Source organism: Diabrotica virgifera, chromosome 2, assembly GCF_917563875.1.
Source record: "Diabrotica virgifera virgifera chromosome 2, PGI_DIABVI_V3a".
NCBI lineage: Eukaryota > Metazoa > Arthropoda > Insecta > Coleoptera > Chrysomelidae > Diabrotica > Diabrotica virgifera.
In genome coordinates this window covers 148,003,169-148,012,172 of record NC_065444.1, presented here as the reverse complement: position 1 = coordinate 148,012,172, position 9,004 = coordinate 148,003,169, and positions in this window count along the sequence as shown.

Genomic DNA, 9,004 nt, shown 5'->3' with positions numbered 1-9,004 from the left:
TTTTTTGAAATGTGATTTTTTACAGGAGAAAAAGTATTGTTTATATTGAAAAATATATTTTGTGCCATAATGACTAAAAAACAATTGAAATATATATTTATATTACTACTTATATTAATATAATCGTGGCGCATATTGTCCACCATCGGAAACAACAAATAATAAACTCTAAATTACGATCTTCCCTGAAAGCCGATTATAACGAAACTAAAACCAAATTGTAAAGCACATTCCAGTGATAGGTTAGAGAGGGAAACAAGGTCAAAAATTAAATTTTTAAATATATTTGCAGTAGAATTCTTATATCTGGCGTACAAAGTACGCCAGCGCGTGTAGTTAAAGGTTAAAAAACAAAAAATCTCCTGGCTGGGATGGGATCAAGACAGAAACCATCAAACAAATTAAGGAAGAAATTATTACTCCTTTAAATTTTCTCATTAATGCATGTCTTCAGGATGGTTGCTTTCCAAAAAGTCTGAAAATACGCAAAATCAAACCTCTGTTTAAAACAGGAAATAAAGAAGAAGTGAATAACTATAGACCAGTCTCTTTGATGTCTGTTTTTTCCAAAATATTTGAAATTCGTCGATCTCTCTAAGGTTCTTGTTGAAAAAACTTGAGAAGTATGGTCTGAGAGTCTGAGGTTTTGACATTACTAAAAGTTACTTAACTGACAGAAAACAATTTGTAGAAATTTATGGTGTCAAAATTGATTCCGAAGTAATTAATTATGGCGTACCGCAAGGGACCATATTAGGCCCTCCACTTTTTACACTCTATGTTAATGACATGCTCAAACTAAAAACTTTAGGAAATATAATTAATTTTGCTGATGACGCTGCAATTTTTTATAAGGCCGAAAATTGGTAAGATCTTAAAATTATAACCGAACAAGACTTTAAAATTATAAAACCATGGTTGCAAATAAACAAACTCACATTAAATTATGAAAAAACTAAATGTATACCTTTTGCAATATATAAAAATTCTTTGCCAACTTTTAATTAATTAAAAATAATTAAAAAAAAACAAATATTTAATGCAGAGTACATAAAATATTTATGAGTTATAATTGACAGGCACCTTAAATGGGACTTACAAATAAAAAATATTATAAGAAAAATACGAGGACTGCTACCAAAATTCCGCTATTTAAAAGAGTTTTTGGATGTTGAACAGCTTAGAATGCTTTACCTGTCTCTAGTAAAATCTCATCTTGTATAAGGGATTTTAGGATGTGGTGGAGTAGCTGATTGCCATCTGGTGACCCTTCAAAATACTCAGAAATGGTTTCTTAAACTAATATATGGAAAACGAAAAACATATCCCTCAGACCAACTTATTCATGAAACTCAAGTTCTTGATGTTTGGCAATTGTACTGCTTAGAGCTACTTAAAAATATCCATAAAGATAAAATTCCTCTTAAAGTAAAAGTATCAAATTATGAAACAAGAAGAAAATTGAATGTGGAATGTCTTCACATTTTAAAACAATCACGCAACGGTCAATTAAATATTTTGCTTCAGGAATATACAATCAATTGCCCATAAATTTTAAAAATATCAAAAACTTTTATTTTGATAAAAAATTATTTACTGCTTGGGTAAAAGAACAAAGGGAGTTGTGTAACAATTTAATAAATTCAAATTATAATAGATAAAAACATAGAAATTAGATTAGAAACTGTAAAAATAAAATAATGATTTGTAAAAAAAAATAAACATAAACCTGTCAATATTAGACAGATTAAGTCAACAAGCATGTTTATGCTTTTAAGACTTTTTACCTTTCTTTTATATGTAAGTAAACTGAAATTGTAAATTATTGTAATAACTACTGATTTGAATAAACGTATATTATTAATTGCCTGACTTATATCAAATCGATAGCTCCTTTTGATCCTTGCTCAAGTTTGGTCTTAGTCCATTCTTTTACGGTTTTTGCTCTAAATTTTAAAGAACCGCTTGGATTGACATGAAATTTGGTATACGTATAGCTTACATGTCAAAGAAAAAAAGTGATATTGTGCCGATGTGTGCTTATGCCCTGGGGGTGACTTTCACCCCCTCTTGAGGGTGAAAAAATATATGTCCAAACTAAGTCCGGAAATGGGTAAACTGACTTATTTTAAGTAACTTTTGTTCTATAAAGCTTTTTCGCTAAGTCAACACTTTTCGAGTTATTTGCAAGTGAATATGTTCATTTTTCAACAAAATAACCACATTTTTAGACGGTTTTTCGCAAATAACTCAAAAAGTAAGTATTTTGTCGAAAAAAAAACGTTCTTAGCAAAAATATAGCCTATAAAAAAGTAAAAAAAATTATGTCCGCGTTAGGTCTCTGGATCTCGCAGAACCAGAGTTATAGCCAATGAAAAATAGGTTCATATTCACCAAATTTCAAATAGAATATTTCGACGTGAAATATCCAAAAAAATAAGCACTTTTTGGGGAAAACCTATTAAAACGTTTTTAAAGTGTTTAAAAAAAAAACTTTATTTCTGTTTTTACAAAAAGTTTCTAGCATTAAATTTAAGCAAGTTACGCTCAAAATAAAGTTAGTCCCTTTTGTTTTTGCAAAAAAAAGATCGGGAAGACCACCCCCTAATTAGCAACTTAAATTAAATTAATCGTTACCTCTCCACAAATTATTTTACTTATGTTGTGTTTATATGATCTGTAAGTTTCATCGATTCAAAGTGCTTATTTTTGAAAAAATTTGGTTTCAAAGTAAAATTTTTAAAAATTTAAATTTTGAAAAATATGCTTTTTTTCAAAATAACTTAAAAATTGTTAGAGATACCAAAAATCTCGAAAAACAAAAAAAGTCAGATTTGCTTTTCTGAATACCATGTATTTTTTTTGTTTTTCTGTTAGACAAAAATTGATTAAGATTTGGTGTTTCTAAATTTTCATACATTCGTGATCAGTGACTTGTTCAACCCCTTTTAACTACAGCCCTTTCAATAATAAGGACTTTGAACCGATGAAACTTACAGATTATATAAACAATATATACAGGAGTCAAGAAACTTGTGAAGTCGTAACGATTAAGTTCATTTAAGATACTAATTAGGGGGTGATTTTCTCGATTTTTTTCCAAAACCAAAAGGGACTAACTTCATTTTGAGCGTAACTTGTTTAATTTTGATGCTAGAAATTTTTTTTATAAAACAAAAATGAAGCTTTTTTTAAACACTTTAAATAAGTTGTAATGAGTTTTCCCCTAAATGTGCTTCATTTTTGGTTATTTCACGTTAAAGTATTCCATTTGGAATTTGACGAATATGAACCTATCTTTCATTAGCTATAACTCTGCTTCTACTAGGTAGTGAGACGTGATATATACACCATTTTTTAAAATATTTTACAGGCTATATTTTTGCTAAGAATGTTTTTTCGACAAAATACTTACTATTTGAGTTATTTGCGAGAAACCGTCTAAAAGCGTGGTTATTTTGTTGAAAAAATGAACATATTCACTGCCAAATAACTCGAAAAGTATTGACTTAGTGAAAAAACTCTATAGAACAAAAGTTACTTAAAATTAGCCGGTTTATCCATTTCCTGACTTTCTTTGGACGAATATTTTTTCACCCCCAAGAGGGGGTGAAAGTCACCCCCAGGGCAAAAGCACACATCGGCACAATATAACTTTTTTTCTTTGACATGTTAGCTATGGGTGTGCCAAATTTCATGTCAATCCAAGCGGTTCTTTAAAATTTAGAGGTTTTGCAATATTTTACCGTTAAAGAACGGACTATCTGTACAATTCCGGTATTTTACAATTAATTTTTTGACAACTAATCACTCTAATCTTTTTAAAATCACTGGCAAGTTTCTGGCCTATCGGTCAACTGAAATATTTTTTTATCTGACTGTTCCACCATCTAAATGAAGAAGTAGATACCGAAATGGTAATTTTTGAAGTGGAGCAAACGGATAGCCCACTGCATTGGTCGTGGCCGCACTTGCCGTTTGGCGGTTAGTTGAACCACTATGATATTCCGACTACTCCACAGCCCACATTATGAGTTCTGCATGGTTTTAAAAATATGTAATATGCTCAATTATATCATTGTATAAATGATACGATGTAGTTATAAACCTATGGATTTTAATCCGGACTAAAATTATTTTTTTAATTGTTGAAAATAACAAAATTTCAAATTTTTATAGATTTTGATTGACTTTGCCGGATCGGAAGGTATTCGTTAAATGTGTAAATCTATTTTTTTGTTATTCAGCCATGCAAACTGTAAATAAATTTTACTATAGCGATAAATAAAACCTACATGGAGAATAAATAAAAAAATTTGAAAAAAAAAGATAAAATTTCTTTTTTCTCACAATATTTAGGCCCATTACTGGATCGGAAGAGATAAAGTCCGATTTGAATATTTTTTTTTTGTTTTTCTTGTAATTACCCATCGCAACTTTTCCGCACTCCAGCGACACAAAATTATCAACTTGACTTTTTTCGCACCACTCTAATATGTAATAATAGAAGAAAAAGTGGAAAAAATGAAACTATAAGGATGGATTTTTCCCAAATATTGCTTGCATAATTTATACTGCCAGTTCTAACATAATATTAATCCGAAATGGGTGATCTTAATAATAGTATGTTCCACATATTCTATATAACTATATGTTCCATGAATCGGATATTGCTCAATTTCAAGCTCAAAGATTATTGCATTAATTTAATTTTAAATACTAAATTACTTAAAGATTTATTGTTGAAAATAATCAACAATTATTAAGGAGTGTACCTAGGTGAATCATATAATGTTAATATTAGTGGAGTCAATGAAGGTTTTCACCTCCGATTTCGTTGAACCTCCATCGATTTTCATGAAAATTGGTAAGTATGTAGAGGATACCTCAAGAAACAAAGGTGACATGGTGCCAACTTGCGCTTTTACCCTGGGGGGGGGGATGCCACCCCTTCTCGGGGGTGGAAATTATTTTATTAAAAATAATATTACTAATCGATAGAGGGACAAATTATAAGTAAAATTTGTTATATAGAGTTATTTCAATAAATCAATAGTTTTTGAGTTATTAAAGATCAAAAGTTTTGATTTTTCCTGAAAAAAATCCATGTTTTAAAGCAGTTTTTCATAAATAACTCAAAAACCATAAGTTTCTTCAAAAAAGTTGTTATTACCAAAATCGAAGATAATATAAAAATAAATAAGCTCCTTATTCGAAAAATCCTTTATTACATATACAAAGTGAGTTATATGCAATTTAATGTATATTTTTTTCCGCGAGTACTCAAATCTTAGTATTCAAGCTTAAATAACAGGAAAACGATGCACTTTGTTAAATATAGATATTAAACATTTTAATAAAGTACTTAAAGGTAACTATCAGAAAGCTATATAAGAAGTCGATAGCATCAAAATTAAGCAAGTTATGATGGAAATAAGAGGACCCTTTCAGATTTTTTAGGGAAGAATGAAAAATGAATGAAATGAATTGACCGGTTTAGAATGCATATTTTTGAAAAAAAAATACGATTAAAAAAAATTAGAACTTTTCAAATTTTCGTGAATTTCATTTTCTTTTGATAATAACTCCAAAAATACTCGATATACTTAAAAAATGGTAGAGGACAAAATTTTAGTTTTAACTTTATTTAAGCTTTTTCTTTTTTTAATATTTTTTTACGACAAAAAATAACCGAGATAGAAACATTTAAAACCTAAATTTTACTGCGAGAACCATGTAACCGGGGCCCTTTCACCTTGTATTTAAAAAAAAATAAAGGATTTAGAAAATTATGTTTAATACAGTGTTATAGAACTTTTACTTAGCTTTGTAATGGTTTTTGGATAAATCTCATATTTCAAAATTTAACGGAGGTATTTTAAAAAAAACCAATAACATTTTCTTTGAAAAAAATTTATAGCGGAGATTTTCTATGTATACAGGTTGTGGGAAGTCCAATTAGTCGTTTGTTGTAGGAGATACGAAAAAAGTTTATTTAGGTGAGATTGGGGCATAGATAATATCAGAATTTAAATACATTTCCAAATATACAAGGCCACCCATATTGACAGGGTGAAACAAAATTATCTTTTGTTTAATGGAACACCCTGTATATTTTTACATTTTTGGATTCTCCTCTATGTTTTATTTCTTAAAATATCAGGTTTTGTGGTGTTATACGAAGTAGTTTAAAAGATAATTACGTTTTTATTTTCAAATTTCATAGCAATATTCACCCCCTGTATAATTGTAGTGATTTGACATCAGAAAATCAATTTATGTTCAAGTGATTTTTAATATAATCTATTATTGTTAAAAATTATTAATCTAGCAAAACGTTTAATTTTAGCTAATACAGGGTTGGTCGAAACTGAATGAGTGTTTTCTCAAAGTTTGAGAGAATGAGTTTTCTCAAACGGAGCAGCCTGTAATATCTGTAATGAGCATTGTAATGAAATGCTATTGTATGGCACTTTATTATTTCCCACCCTGCCAGTGAGAACTGAATTTATTTTTGAAATCCCTAACTTTATGTCTTTAATTATTTTAAATATTGTAAACGATTAAAAAACAATCAAATTAAATTGAAATGAATAACCAGTGTATATCTTCCACATTTACTTCATATTTAACGTAGCCTGTACCATAACATTGCACAGATTATTATCCCTGTATAGCAACGATATACCATGAATATGAATTCATACTTGAGAAATGTCCTATATCCAGTCTCACAAAAAAAAGGGATTCCTCAAACATAATATATATGCAGACAAAATCAGCCAAAGTGATTTCCGATATCTACTTAAAGGCCCTACCAAGTTGGTTTTGTTGAATATAGCATGGAAGCACGACGATACTTTAGTGATAAGCGTATTTTTCGTAGCAGCTATAGTATGTTGTTTTATATTATGTATTACCTATATTAAATTAGTTTTAGTATGTTTTGATTATCTAAAAAAATGTAAAACAAACAAAAATTCTGTTTTTCTTGTAGTTGTTTTTTCGTATAGATATTGTTTTATATTGTAGTAAATTGAATTTAGTTTTAGTATGTTCCGTTTGTTTGTAGAATTATATTTAATTAGATTTGCTTTAATTACTAAAATAAATAAATTTTCAATTATATTTTATGTATTTGTGGAAAAGGAAACCTAGCATATATATTTTAGCATATAGTGGAGTGAAGAAAGAAGAACGAGCACGAGCAGGTGTAGGTATACTTGTCCATAAAAAATTTAAAGACAACATAAGTAACTGCCGTTACATCTCCGAAAGAATAATACATATGAACATCACAATGGACTACCAAAAATTAAATGTTATATCTATCTATAGCCCCGAGGACTGCAAACCTAAGAAGGAACGAGAGGCATTCTACGAACAGTTGCAAACCATCCTGGACGACATACCTCATGAATAACACTTAATTCTTATGGGGGATTTTAATGCACGAATCGGAAATGAAATAGTTCCAGGAGTAAAACAAAGATTCAATGAAAACCATGTCCACTCAAATGGAGAACTCATGGCTAATCTCTGTGCTTTTAACGAACTGCGAATCAATAATACATTTTTCGACCATAAGCTTCAGTATAAATATACGTTTGAAAACTCCAGGGGGCACAAATCTATGATTGACTTTATAGTCACTAATAGAAAAATCCACCCAGAGCAGATTCTAGATATTCGAACTTTAAACTCGGCAGACGCAGGGAGTGAACACAAATTAGTCCTAGCAAAAATAAGAATGAAACTAACACCAAAACATTTTCCACAGGAAATCACCGAGGAAAAATTCAATGTAGAATCACTGTGGAACGATTCTACCAAAGAAATGTACCAAAGGAGGCTAGCACAGAAGATACAGCTGAAGTAGATAGACGACATCGAAGATATAAACGCGAGCTGGGAGAAAATTAAAAACAATATTGAAGAGGCAGCAACAGAAGCTCTAGGAAAACGCAAAGTCATACTGAACAAAAGAAACAACAACAATACACCATGGTTCAGAAAAGAAATAAAAGACAAATGTAAAGAGAAGAGAGACGCCTACATGAAGTATAAAACATCAAACACTCCAGAATCCAGAGACACCTATAAAAGAATACGAAATGAAACAAAGCAATTGGTAAGAAGAACAAAAAATGAACACTGGGAACAGTTTACAAAAAGGATGGAAAGCGACTTCTACGGAACACAAAAACAAATATGGAGATTCATAAGAAACCAACGGAAAGAAATGGCAGAATTGAAGGAATACAATAACATACCAGCAAACGAATGGGAAAGATACTTGACGGAACTTTTTAAAGGAAAGGAAAATCATAATCAAAATAATAACCTACCTGAATTAAGACACGAAATTGAAATCAGTTTTCAGGAAGTAGGGGTAGCCATAAATTCACTCAAAAATAGTAAGTCACCAGGACCAGACGGAATAACCAACGAGCTTCTAAAATACGGAGGAGAAAGTATAACCCTAGAGATGACAAAACTTATACAAAAACTAATATTGCACTGCAAGATACCAGACGCATGGAGAAACAGCATAATGATACCAATGTTCAAAAAAGGAGACAAAGAAGACCCCAACAATTATAGAGGTATAAATCTACTAAACACCGCACTTAAGCTAACCACAAAAGTCCTAACCAACAAAATCAATAAACTAACAACTTTATCAGATGAACAACAAGGATTCAGATCCGGAAGATCCTGCGTAGACGCCGTATTTGTACTGAGACAAATCACAGAAAAGGCCATTGAGTACAATAAACCAGCATATCTATGTTTTATAGACCTGACAAAGGCTTTCGATCGCATCCAAGTCGAAGACGTCTTACATTTACTGTATGGAAGAAACATACCAATCAATATTATACAAACCATCGAAAACATCTACTTTCATATTCGAATACTGGCAAAGATAAATGGAAAACTAACGCAGTTTATACCAGTACAAAGTGGAGTCAGACAAGGTGACTCATTAAGCCCACTGCTC